The sequence below is a fragment of the Rhinolophus hipposideros genome (assembly GCF_964194185.1).
Source record: "Rhinolophus hipposideros genome assembly, chromosome: 6".
NCBI classification, from domain to species: Eukaryota; Metazoa; Chordata; class Mammalia; order Chiroptera; family Rhinolophidae; genus Rhinolophus; species Rhinolophus hipposideros.
The window spans coordinates 65,797,926-65,810,463 of record NC_138052.1 but is presented as its reverse complement, the minus strand read 5'-3'; the positions used below and the strand labels follow the sequence as shown (position 1 = coordinate 65,810,463).

The 12,538-nt window shown below is 34.9% G+C and overlaps 1 pseudogene across 1 annotated transcript; it reads left to right on the top strand.

Annotated features, from left to right (window-relative positions):
* The first annotated feature begins 401 nt into the window (after positions 1 to 401).
* Positions 402 to 11,658, top strand: LOC308498555 (3-ketoacyl-CoA thiolase, mitochondrial-like; annotated as a pseudogene). Its single transcript has 2 exons — positions 402 to 504; positions 10,714 to 11,658. The product of its transcript is annotated as a 3-ketoacyl-CoA thiolase, mitochondrial-like (transcript).
* Positions 11,659 to 12,538: the final 880 nt, after the last annotated feature.

Genomic DNA, 12,538 nt, shown 5'->3' with positions numbered 1-12,538 from the left:
CAGTTTTGGTTGTTGCACTGGTGCTACCCGGTGTCCACTTTGCAAAAATACTGAGAACACTGAGGCCAGCCCCCATTAGCCTTATGCCTGCAAGTCCCCCTAGAGCCACCCAAGAGTGATTGCGGTGCTTGTTGTGGTTCACTGCCCACCCCAAAAAGTTCCCCAGGCAGCGTGCTGCTATAGAAGGCTTCCATAGCTTGTGGGGCAGGGTTGGTCACTCAATAGCAAGAGTACCCTTGGCAATGTAGGACTAGCTGTGTGGGGTGAGAAGCCTGGGAATCACCAAGGTGGTGCATATGCCTGGATTTTACCAGACCAATGCAGTCTCAGATTTGGTCCTTTGCGGGAGGGTTTTACATAGAAAAGATGACACACATTAGGCAGGCTTCACAGGGGTAAAAATGGCTGCTATTCCTCCAGCCTTCAGCCTGCAGCCACATAACTTAGTCTTTCCCCACATGTTTCTGGAGCCTATCGAGTTGCTGTCCCTCTACCAGAGATCAGGTGAGTATTTGCAAGCCTGTCAGTGTGCAGACCCTTTAAGAGGGCATCTGGTTTTACATCCACCTTCTGTCTCACTGGACAAGTAGACAGAGTCCTTGCTGATATTCACTGCCAGATATTTTAGGAACTCCTCTTCCTGGTATAGGAACCCTGGGGTGGGGAGCCTGGTGTGGGGCTGGACTCCTCCTTCTTTGGGGGGAAACTCTGCCACCAAAGTGTCCATCCCATTGTTCAACCACTATCTGTGGGTTTGAGGTCAGCCTGTTTTGTATCTTCCCCCTTCTAGCTGGTCTTGGTGTGGCCTCTTCTTTATATACTTAGTTATCAGTGTGGATTTCTGTTCAGCTGGTCTTCAGGTGATTCTTGAGGTTTGTTTTTCTATAATTTATTTGTAATTTTTTACAAAATTTTTTTTACAATTTTTTGTTGTGATCCTCATATGCAGTTGGCATAGTGTTTACTTTATCTGCCATCTTGGACCCTATTTCTGACACCTTGATCTTGAACTTCCAACCTCCAGAACTGTGAGAAAATGCATTTTTATTATTTAGGCCTTCCAGTGTGTGGTATTTTGTTATGGCAGCTGTGGTAAAGTAATGCAATATTACCTATAGTTACATTTATCTAGATTAATTGATTTAATCTCTACTACATCTATATAAATGGATGTACTAAAATTAAGCATCTCTAGTGTATAGATAAAGAAAAAATACAGAAAAGTTAAGTAGACTCTATAGCAAACATGGCTAGTAAATGACTTATCTAGTAACTGAGTTCAGATAGTTGGATTCCAGAACCCTTGAGGTTACCATTTGATAATGGCTTCTCTCTGGATCTAGCAATCTCGTTACCTATGTATGTTTCTATTAATCTAACATCCACTCATTTATCCATCCTTCATCAGTTTACATATTCACCTAACTTTTTTATCTGAGTGTTCAAAACATTTCTAGATTACGTTTTTACAGTTTTTGTGTATTGGAACTCCATGTCAAATATAATAGGTAAAATCTGATAATGAATCTTTCAGAAAGAACTATGACATAAATTCTTGTTAAAAATAAGTTGAAATGTTTTACCCTTACATGGTACTTTCAGGTGATGTGTAATTATGGCACACTCAGAAAAAAATCATATTTTTGAAACATATGAATTGAAAAACCCTACAAACAGGCATGCAACAAGGAATAGCAATTGTGTTCCCAGTGAAAAAGGGCTGTGAAATCCTTAAAGAAAGAGTTACTCTGATGGATGTTTATATAATCATTCCCAGTTACCATCTCTGGGCAGTTACCCACTGATGGGTTATGAAAATTATTTTTGAGCCCTTTTAGACCAGTGTTCTACATATTATGACTGGCATCCCCTACAGTTGTATTACTCTGAATTAAAACTTGACAAAAAACAATTATTTAGACAAGTTTCTACTTGTTCAATAACTATCCATTGATTCCTTTAAACAGATACCATCTTTTGATCATTTTTTTTTAATGTGTCTTTTGAAATAACCATTCTAAGTTTCAATCTATGTGGATTTCCAATATTCAATTAGAATATTAAAATATCATTAGTAGATTATAAAATAGAAAATGCAAAGTGAATATTGTGTAAGGTTTTCTAAACCTTGTGATTATTCTGAGTGTTTTAGACATGATCAAATTTGAGTAAAACATTAGGAAATTTCGATTTACATGTGTTAATTGACTTTATCTCTAAAAAAATTAATATGTATTAAAATACATGGAGTCTGCATTTTACACACATGCACATAATATGTAAATTAATTATAATTGACCTATTTACACTTAAATGAACCACAAAAATATATTGAAGTATTTGTATTATTTTCTGCTATTTCTATTATTAAGAACCAAATATTCATATTTTTTTCTGATATATTCTTTAGAAAAAAATAAAAGGAATTTTCTTGCTTGGCTAATAAGATATGCATTGACATCAGTAAATGCAGACCTGAGAAATTTTTAGGATGCTCAAGAAAGAAATGTGGAAAAAAGCAATGGTGTCAATAGGCAGATATGTCTTTTATTTAAGTCTTTATTTCTATCTATAATTTATATATTAACTGGAGCTTTAAATACTCGGAAAGTATTTGAAGTTCTTCAAACTAAAACAGAAATGAGAGTCATCAAATTAAGTCAGAGGGAATATATTTTCAAATGTGGTCATATACAAAGTCCATCCATTTTACAGAGACAATAATTTAGGTAGATACTCAAGCTATAATCTGACCAATTGAGTCCTGCAAAATTGTTGTGTACCCTAGAATGTCAGAAAGAAGGTACAAATTTTCAGTTTTACAAAATCAGTCAAAGTGGAAATCTGGAAAGCTTGATATCAGTAGAAATGAAAAAAAAAAAAAAAAGCCCAATTAGGTGACTGCAATGAAGAAAAATAAATTCAAGATCTTTTATTATTAAGACAACCCAATAACAATTTGAAATACCAGTGTGATCCTATTGTGAGCTCAGGAGATGTTGTACGTCTGGGCTCAAGTTTACTCTCTAACCCCATTTTACCTAGCCCTTGCCAGCTGTGTCATTCTAATATGCTTATATTAAAAATAATAATACAATATCAGTAGCTAATGCCCTTGTATGCATAATGTAAGACTTCAGCCCACTGAAAACAATCCTTTTCTCAAGCTCAGAGTTTTGGGTTACACATAGTTATTAACATGTTCATATTATTTGTACACACCTCTTCACATTTGTTGTTTCTGCTACTGGAGGAATGTCTTAAAGATCATACTTCCCTAACTGCATCTGCTGCTGCTACCCTTTCCTGGTGTTCTCTTCCTTGCAAATCTCATATGTCCATGTAGTGCTGAATGTCTCTGTCATCCCTGAGTCATAGTTCTTCACTGTTACAGACCACTACCTATGTCCTACTTCTCGTAATTCAAGAGTAACACTTTTTTCCTCTCTTCACGTCTTACTCTCCACCATGCAAGAGGTTAAATTAATAATGCTTACCTTTTTTTAAAAAAATTAACATCATTTAGATGTATAGAAAGTTGCAAGAATTTAAAAAAAAATTCTCATATACCCTTAACCAGATTCGTTCCCCCACCAATCCTCTTTCTCTCTCCCTCTCTCTGTTTGTTCCTCCCTCCCTTCCTCTTCCTCTCCTTTGCTTTTGAGAGTAAGTTACTGATATTATGCCCCTTCCTCTGTATATACTTCACTGAATATAGCATACTTGACAACATTAGGAAATTTACATTTATACAGCATTATTATCTAATTTGAAGGCATTATTGAGGTTTTGGCAATTGTCCTAATGTCATTTATATCAAAATAATATCCTGGATCATGTATTGCATTCAGTTGTTATGTCTCTTGAGTCTCTTTTATTTTGGCACATTAACTTTTTTTTTTTTTTCTTTTTAAAGAGATCAGGTCAGTAATTTTGCAAAAAATGCATCTCCCGTTGGATTGTGTGATGGTGACCAGATTCAGGTTATGGATGTTTTGTCAGGAATGCAACAGAAGTGATGTTGTGCTATTCTCAGTGCCTTATGTCAGCATATAGTGTTGATATGTTTCATGCTGATTATATTAATTTGACCACTTTATCAAATTGCTCCTATCAGGTTATTTCACTAACTTGTGAGTAATCATATTGAGATAATATAAACATTTTGTGATATCTCAAAATGTCACTCACTGCTTTTAGTATCCATTTATGAGTCTTGCCTGAATTAATGTTGATAGTTGACAAATGGAGATTTTTTTTCTGTGTGTGTGGATCTCTTTCTTACTTTCATAGTTATTACTTGACCCTCCTGTGTAAGAAAGGGCTTTTTATGTAAGTATAGATATATAAATTATTAAAAATGATATAATAGTAGGTTAATCCATTTAAGAAATTACAATCCTTTACTATCATTATTTAATGCTGAATTGCACCGTATTTCGCCATGGGAGCTCTTTCAAGTTGGCTTCTGTGTCTTTTTCATGTGTCTCATTTTTGAATACTTCCTTGTATTCAGAAAGAACATGATTATCCAGACTCACCTTGTGCTTTTCTTGCTATAGCCCAAATCAACCATTTCTCCAAAAGACCTAGTACTTATCAGTGGAGAGACAGTATTTAGAAAACATGACCTGGGCTACGTCTGTGATTGTTATCTGATACTCATTGCTTCTATTTCCCCTCAGAGGACAGAACCAGAAACTAAGACCCTATAAACTTCTTTGTGAATCCAAATTATAAAGTGCATTTTTTTCACCACTCTTCCATTTCAACCAATTTTTTTTGTTGGATGCCTTTTACTTCTTTATTTTCATTCTTTAAAAAAAAAAAAAAGAAAAAGAAAATCCCTGTTTTTCTTTAAGACTCTTTTTATAAGTTTTCATTTTGATATTTCTTTCCTGACATTTTGTCTTCATCGCTGATGCAGATAAAGTAAAACAGAGCCTGGAAATCCAGGTATGTTTTTGAAACCTTAGAACAATGAAGAAATTACACATTTTCATAGTGAGTGATGGAGGATGAATTTTAACTCAGGTGTTGTGACTCATAGTTGAACATGTTCTCAGTATGCTTAAAGAAAAGTATTTCAAAACTCAGTCACTACTATAGGTTGACTAACAAAACGAGGTTAGAGTCCTAAACCCCAGTACCTGTGAATGTGCCTTATTTAGAATAGGGTCTTTGCAAATGATCGAATATAAGATGTGTTCATTAGGGTGAGCCTCATCCAATATGACTGTGTCCTTAAAAAGAGGGGAAATTTGGACATAGGCACACACACACACACACACACACACACACACACACACACACCGCCACATAAAGATGAAAGCAATGGTCAGGATGATACATGCACAGGCCAAGGAACACCAAAAAAGTACCTGCAAACTACCAGAAACTAGGACAGCAACCGATTTTCCATCACAGCACTCAGTAGAAACTACCCTGCTGACCCCTTGATTTTGGATTTCTAGCCTCTAGAACTGTGAGACAATAAGTTTCTATTGTTTAAGCTACACAATTTTTGATGTTTTGTTATGGCAGCCCAACAACTAATAGAACCACAAAGGTAGGGTGTTATCAGATTTCCTCATTATGCTAGATATCTATATAGGTCAAAATAGCATTTTTTTTTCCACTTTCTATTCATTTGAGAGAGTAGAAAACAAAATGGTATAATTCATTGTGTACTTAATGGCCCAGGCATTTAAAATATTAACCATTACTACATAATAAAAGCAAAGTATATCATAAACTAAATAAGAGATTAAAATAATAGATCATTATAAAAAATAGCATTGTATTTGGGTAAAGATAAACAATTTCTATTAAAGAAGTTTTTAATGACATAATACAAATGCTTGTCTAACTAATGCAAAAAACTTGGCAAGCAGAGAGTTTAGAAAGAAGTTCATACCTCGATTATTTTGAAGGTGTTTCTAAATTTATTTTAGGATTTAATTTGGTTTAATTAAAAAAAATAACTCTCTTGGCCCTCTGGGCATGCAGGTGGGAATCGATGAAAGTTGTTTATCTTTTGGTTTTGTGCATAAAATTTTCATGGTGATATTGCTTCCAGATTTTAAAGATGAACGCTAAAAGTGGAAACGGCTGTACTGTATAAAAGGGGAATAAAAAAGTTCTTTAATTTTATAGGGAATTTCTTTCCCTTATTTTATTTTTTCCCAGTTTAATAAAATATAAGCCTTGGCTTCCAGAATTTGAATCAAAGCCTTTTATGTTGAAAATAAAGAATATTTCTTTAAATTCACTTACACAGCTAACCTTTGTAAATTTATTGAGATCTCAGAAATCCTAAAGTACCGATAAATTTTCTGAAAAACTACCAAGGGATGGATTCTGAAAAGGTGTGATATATTTTTTCACTAAAATTTCTCTCAGCATCATTCTTAATCATTGCACCCTGGGTTTACAAAGATTAATATTTTTGTAACAAAATTAACCTAAATTTATTAAGCCATTTTATGACATTTTTAGGAGAGTAACATACTAGTGTGTAAAATTCTTCTATGAAATATAGAGTGATTTATAAATATGAGCTGTGTAATTATTTTGGCTTAACTGAATACCCTAAAAAATGTTCTTCAATGTCACCTATGAAAAAGTGTGAGTTGGTACTCTCTGGTATTCTCAATGATTTGAAGAGTATCAAATACACCATTTCCTTTTAGACCTCATGCTTCCATGTCTTCTTTTCCCTTACTCAAAACTAAACTCCTCTTTTTTCTTAGTTACTTGCCAAATATCTATCATTCCATTATTATGCAGCTCAAATTTAACTCCTTTTAGAAGCTTCCTGGTTACTTCCTCTTCCACCTCTCCAAGCATGGCTAAGTAGTCAATTTCCTGAGGGCTTACTATATCCTGCCTGTACCTTACTTGTAATGTTCACATGACCATCTGCAAACATGTATTTTGTCCATTGATAAATGTGTTATTTTCGCGTAATAAGTGTTATTCTGGTTATCTTTTTATTTATAAGATGTATCATACTGATTCATGATAGTGTGTAGAGAATGTTTACTGAATGAATTAATGAAGTCATGGTTTGTTACATATTAGCCAAAGTTCATATGTCAATGTACTTACCTCACCTTTTTTCAGTTTTATAATTTCTCATAACTAGACCATTTGTATGTCTTGGGTTTCCCAGGACAGTTATGGTTTATGCTTATTATCCTGACGTCCTGGCTGGCTTAGGCTTTTCCCAGATTCATCCATTTTTAAATGAATTGCTCATGTTAATGATTGCTTTAAAGTAAGTTGAATACGTTGGGTAAGTCTTGAATTTCTATTTCCAGTTTAAGCCATAGTGTCATTCATTTTAAGCCATCAACTGATCTAGTAGGGTATGAAACATTGTTGTGAATAGTGTTCTCACCTTAACTGGCTATTGTACATCTCAAAGATGAGCAGCGATAACTTATTTCTCTCTTCCCCTCTTCTTCTGGATAAAACAACCAACACTTCCCTCTCAAGAAAAATATACCCATAAAATGCTGTGTGCCTTAATGCAGGAAAATTGGGAGAGCTAACTTTTCTGGTGTGTGGGGAGTGGGAAGTGTTAGATGCTGTTGCTTCTGCTAGCCACTTGGTTACCATATGGTTCAGTATACTGTGGCCTTTCATGGCCAACGGTCGCTTAGTTGAAAAGCCCAAAGAATGGAGTAACGTCTGATCAGGCTTAATGCCGTGGCTTGAGCAATATTCCAGGTCTTGGTTTCTCTAACCTTAACTTGACTTTGTTTCCAGTAAATTAGAACAATTACCCTCAGGCTCTGTTTCTGGTAGCAAGATGGCTGCAGTACCTACATTTCTAGTTCAAGAGAAAAAAGAAATATTTCAAGTAAATGTCATACATTTCTGAGATTCATTCTGAATAGACAGACTTTGGATTTTTACTGTTCAACATGCTGTTTGCCACCGGTCATTCATAGCCTTCCTCTGGAAGAATCTAAGGGAAAATTCCCATGGTAACTTCATAAACTGACCCTAAATAATATCTAAAGAGAGAATGGATGTATGGTAGCAAATAAAAGTGTAACACTGAAACCCTGAAATGCATTAATAGCCTATAATTATTAGTTTTCTTCTTTTCTTCATTGGTAAGGCCAGTTGTGTAGGTCTGCTCCCAAATATCTGCTCCCAAAATCAGTTTTAAGCTTTCTCATTGAGCTGGCAATACATGTCCAGTTTTCAGAACAGTTTAATTTAAAATCTAAAACCAGTCTTGTCCTATTCATTATAACAAACAACCAGCTGTCCATAATGCCTTCTGGGGTTCCACAGACATTATTTTTGGTTAAAAATAACAATGCACTGCTGTTGATATTTGGAAAAAGAATAATGTGGTTTTACATGATTGTTGAAAGTTTATTTTAAAAATGTTGGCATATTTTGTCATCTATTAAATAAATATTACATTTTGAGGGATGTTAATTTGTTAAAAATTAAATAGGAGGTAATGAGTTAGAAAAGAGAGGAAATAAAAATATTAAATTATTAAGTAATATTTTATTTTACCCAAGAATGCCAGTTAAATGCCTGAAAAAAATACTGAAAGAAGCTTATTACTTAGTGTTTCTGTGCTTCTGAATAGAGATTTGATTGCGAATGATAACCTCAGGAGGATGATCTGCTGATTCCTACGTAACTGTGGACCTGGCTTCATTTCAAGTTGTAGAAAACAAGAGCGTTCTCAGGGAAACAATGGGAAAATGCTACTAGTTTTCTTTGCATAGTTTCCTTTTTATATACTTGTTTTTAATCTTTGGAGAAACATTTATAGTCCTGCTGCCTGTAAAAGTGATGTTTGAATGTATTCTGCAAAAGTTCCAAAGATGGTAACTCATAAAATATTCCTGAGGTTGGCAAGTTTCACAAGATGAAAGGTTCACACAGCTCTAACAAGGAAGTGAAAAGGAGACAGGTGTAGTAAGAACCAGCAAAACAGGTTAAAGCCCATGCTGGATACTGGACTGCAGTGCGAATTCTTATCAGGGACCCCAGAAGATAGCATCCCTGCCATGGTTATCTTTCATTGGCTTGTTTAAGCTTAATCTACCTTACTACAAAATAATTGAAAATGTGAATAAAACAACTCTGCTCTTTCTTCCTTTTTCTAAAATTTTACCACAAAGAGCGTTTTCACATTTATACTTAATTCATTTTGCTCTAGCTTGAAACAGGTCTCAATTTCTGCCAGAACCTGTAACCAAGGAGAATGATTACCACATGCAGGTGTCACTGATTGGTTGGAAATGAAAGTTGCACAGATTGGCTTGGATGCCTGAACCGATCTCTATGCTCTAATCTTAGTTTACTTCTGCCAAATGCCATTAGAGAGCAGTCGTATCTGTTTTGACAGACAACACGGCTAGCGAGTAGGATGATTGTCAATACATAATTGGTGTTTGTGGAAAAAGCTATATATATATATATATATATATATATATATATATATATATACACACATTTATATATATATATAATAAACATTATTGTCTATAAGTTTTATTTCTACAAGTATATATTTTTTTAAAATTATTTGTTTTAAACACATTTTAGCCACAGAAATGGATCTGCTGTTGAGAATTTTGTTTTCTATTCTTAATTTCCAGAATAACTTGGCAATGGTGTTTTTAGTAAGGAGAGAGTGTATGTGGAAAACAAACAAACAAACAAACAAAAAAACAACCCTCTAGCTAATGAATCAGCATTAAAGTTTATGGCCTAAGCTTTAAAAATGCTTACAAATAATTATAAACACATACAGATAATATACAAAAGCCTTATTAATTAAGTGGACTGTGTTTTCACTTACAGAACATACAGAAGCTCCCTTAATATGTCTTCAAAGAAGTAACCTTTGATAGTAACTGATGGTTTCAATTCCCTTTTGAAAGTGTACCGACTAAGCTAGCATGGATAGCAAGCACCTCTTATTTTGCTTTACACCTTCTGCGTTTCTTAACTTGTGATGGAACCATTGGTAGCTATTGCAGATGAAGCTTTAGGATGTATTTTCTATAAAAACTTGGAACATAAATCAGCAAACTACGTCTCAAAAAAATAAATAAAGGTTTCATTCTTACATCATCAGGTGCCTGCATACATTTTAACGTGAAATAAATATTTAAGGTATATTTTTTGTCCCTACTTTAACCTACTTTTTAAATAACTAATAAAATCTCAATCAAGTAAGATGGTTCCTACTATTGAAGTATTATGAATTCATCATCAAACATAGATCTTTGTAAATATAACAGCTTAATATTTTAAACATGTGTCTTCAATGCATCTAATTAAGAATTCCTCTTAGAAGCTAAATATAAAGAAAATCACAAGTGCAAATAATAAGAGGGTAGAAGGAACTGATGGTGTATTTGCCACGTTTTTAGACGCATATTCAAGCCTCTACCTACAACTACCCATTACCTCAAATGCTACTATCCTCCCCAGAATCTGATCGATAAACATTCTACTATTAAAGATTAATTTCATTGTTTTATGAACTTTCTTTTATGAATGAATAATAAATGAATCATAGCTTCTGGTCAGCGAACAAAGTGTTGGGAGCCTGGTGTGCCCAGAAGGACATAGAAGCTTCACAGCCCATCTCCTCATTTCCTCATTCCTTGCTGTATGCATGTCTTCCATTTGTCCTTGAGTTGTAGCCTTATAATAAACCAGCAAATAGCTCTTCAGTTGCAGTATATTTGGTAAGGTATGTTGCTTTGCATGTGGGAATCCCAAAAGAGACCTCAGCTTTTCATGGTGAATAGGCTCCGTGGCTCTGTTTTCAGTCTGTTGTGAATGAATATCAGGAAATTTGTATTAAAGATGCTGAAATTGCCTTGTGTGGAAGAGCCAAAAACATGAGTTCACGTTCCCTTCTGTGTCAGAAATATGCGTATGAGAACCAAGTTTGGATTAGATCTCAAGCTGGAAGGTTCTTTGTGAGCAGCAGTAATAGACCAGCGCGTCCAATTCCCCATGAGAATTATTGCAGAGAATTTTGCTGCAAATTGTAAAACAATCAGAGAAGAATGCAACAGATATGCTCTGTTGTCACAGCAGAGGTAGAACAATACTAATGATGCTGGTTACTTTAATAATGAGATGGTATCAAGTGAGGCGACAACAGGCAAGAGACACAGGCCATACAAGTAGGTGTGCATGCGTGGCCCCAAACAAGCCTGGAGCAGTTAAAGAAACATCCTCTCATATTCAAGAAAGAAGGGAAGGCAACAGGAATATCTAATGCTTTCATAGCTAGTGGAGATGCTGTTTAAAAACATAACTTCACACCACTGGCACGAATTGTGGGATATTTGGTGTCTGGATATGATCCCTCTAACATGGATGTTGCTTTTGTCCCAGCAATTGATGGGGCACTAAAGAAAATACTGAATTTTAAGGACATGGGTTTGGTGGGAAGCTTTTGCTCCCCAGTACTTGGCAGTTGAAAAGAGCTTGGATCTCCACCTAAGGAAAAGCAATGTGAATGGAAGAGCCATTGCTTTGAGTCAGCGATTGAGATTATCTAGATCAAGAATTATTGCACATCTGGGTTATGAATTAAGGTGTCAAGGTGGAAAAGATGCTTTTGGATCAGCTTGTGTTGGAAGTGGCTAAGGTATCACACTTGTCATTTAGAGCACAACCTGATGAGAGCAAGGGGCCCGCTATGGCCCTGTGTTACTTTACATGGCCAGGCCACATTTAGTTCTCTCATATTTTCACCAGTCAAATACGATGTATCTCTGAATTAAAACCTAATTATAGGTTTTAGGAGGCCTTAAAAAAGGTGTATCCTTGCCAATAACTACCACGTATGCCTTATCTAATATAATTGCAAGGAAATTGAATAAATGTTGTCTTAATTTCCAAAAATAAATACGTACATAAATGAGTCAATGATAAATACCTCTGTGAGGAATTTTGAACATTTTTATGTTTTTTTTTAACTTTTATGCTTTACTATGTAAAATTTTATTAATATTCCTGAATAAAAACAAATGAGAAAGAGCAAGCTCCTGACATTTGGACTGGACCAGGCCTGGTACTCTTAGCTAGGACTCAATGTTGCTAGAAGCTTAGCTGACACTCACAGCTAGGTCTCTTGTTCAACATTAACTTTTTCACTGAAACTCAGAATTAGAAAGACCACCGTGTGACCATGATGGATAAAGACAAAAACTAGACCACTCTGTAATCATGTCTGAGCACAGACAAAACATTGTCCAAGCCAGAATACCAAAGAGAACCCTTTCCTGACTAATATGAGCAACCACTATTCTTTAATTAATTACAACATCAGCTTCACTCCAGTCTATCCTCCCCATAAATAAGATTTTCTTGAGATACCTAGCCATAGAGTATCTCCCACTTCCTACAGAGAAGTTAGGACAAAATCCTGCTTCTTTAAACCCTCCCCCAACTATCTCAAAATGTAAAGTGTATAATAGGTTCTTTTTCATGCTCTCTGTGATGCTTAAATTTATGTATCAACTTG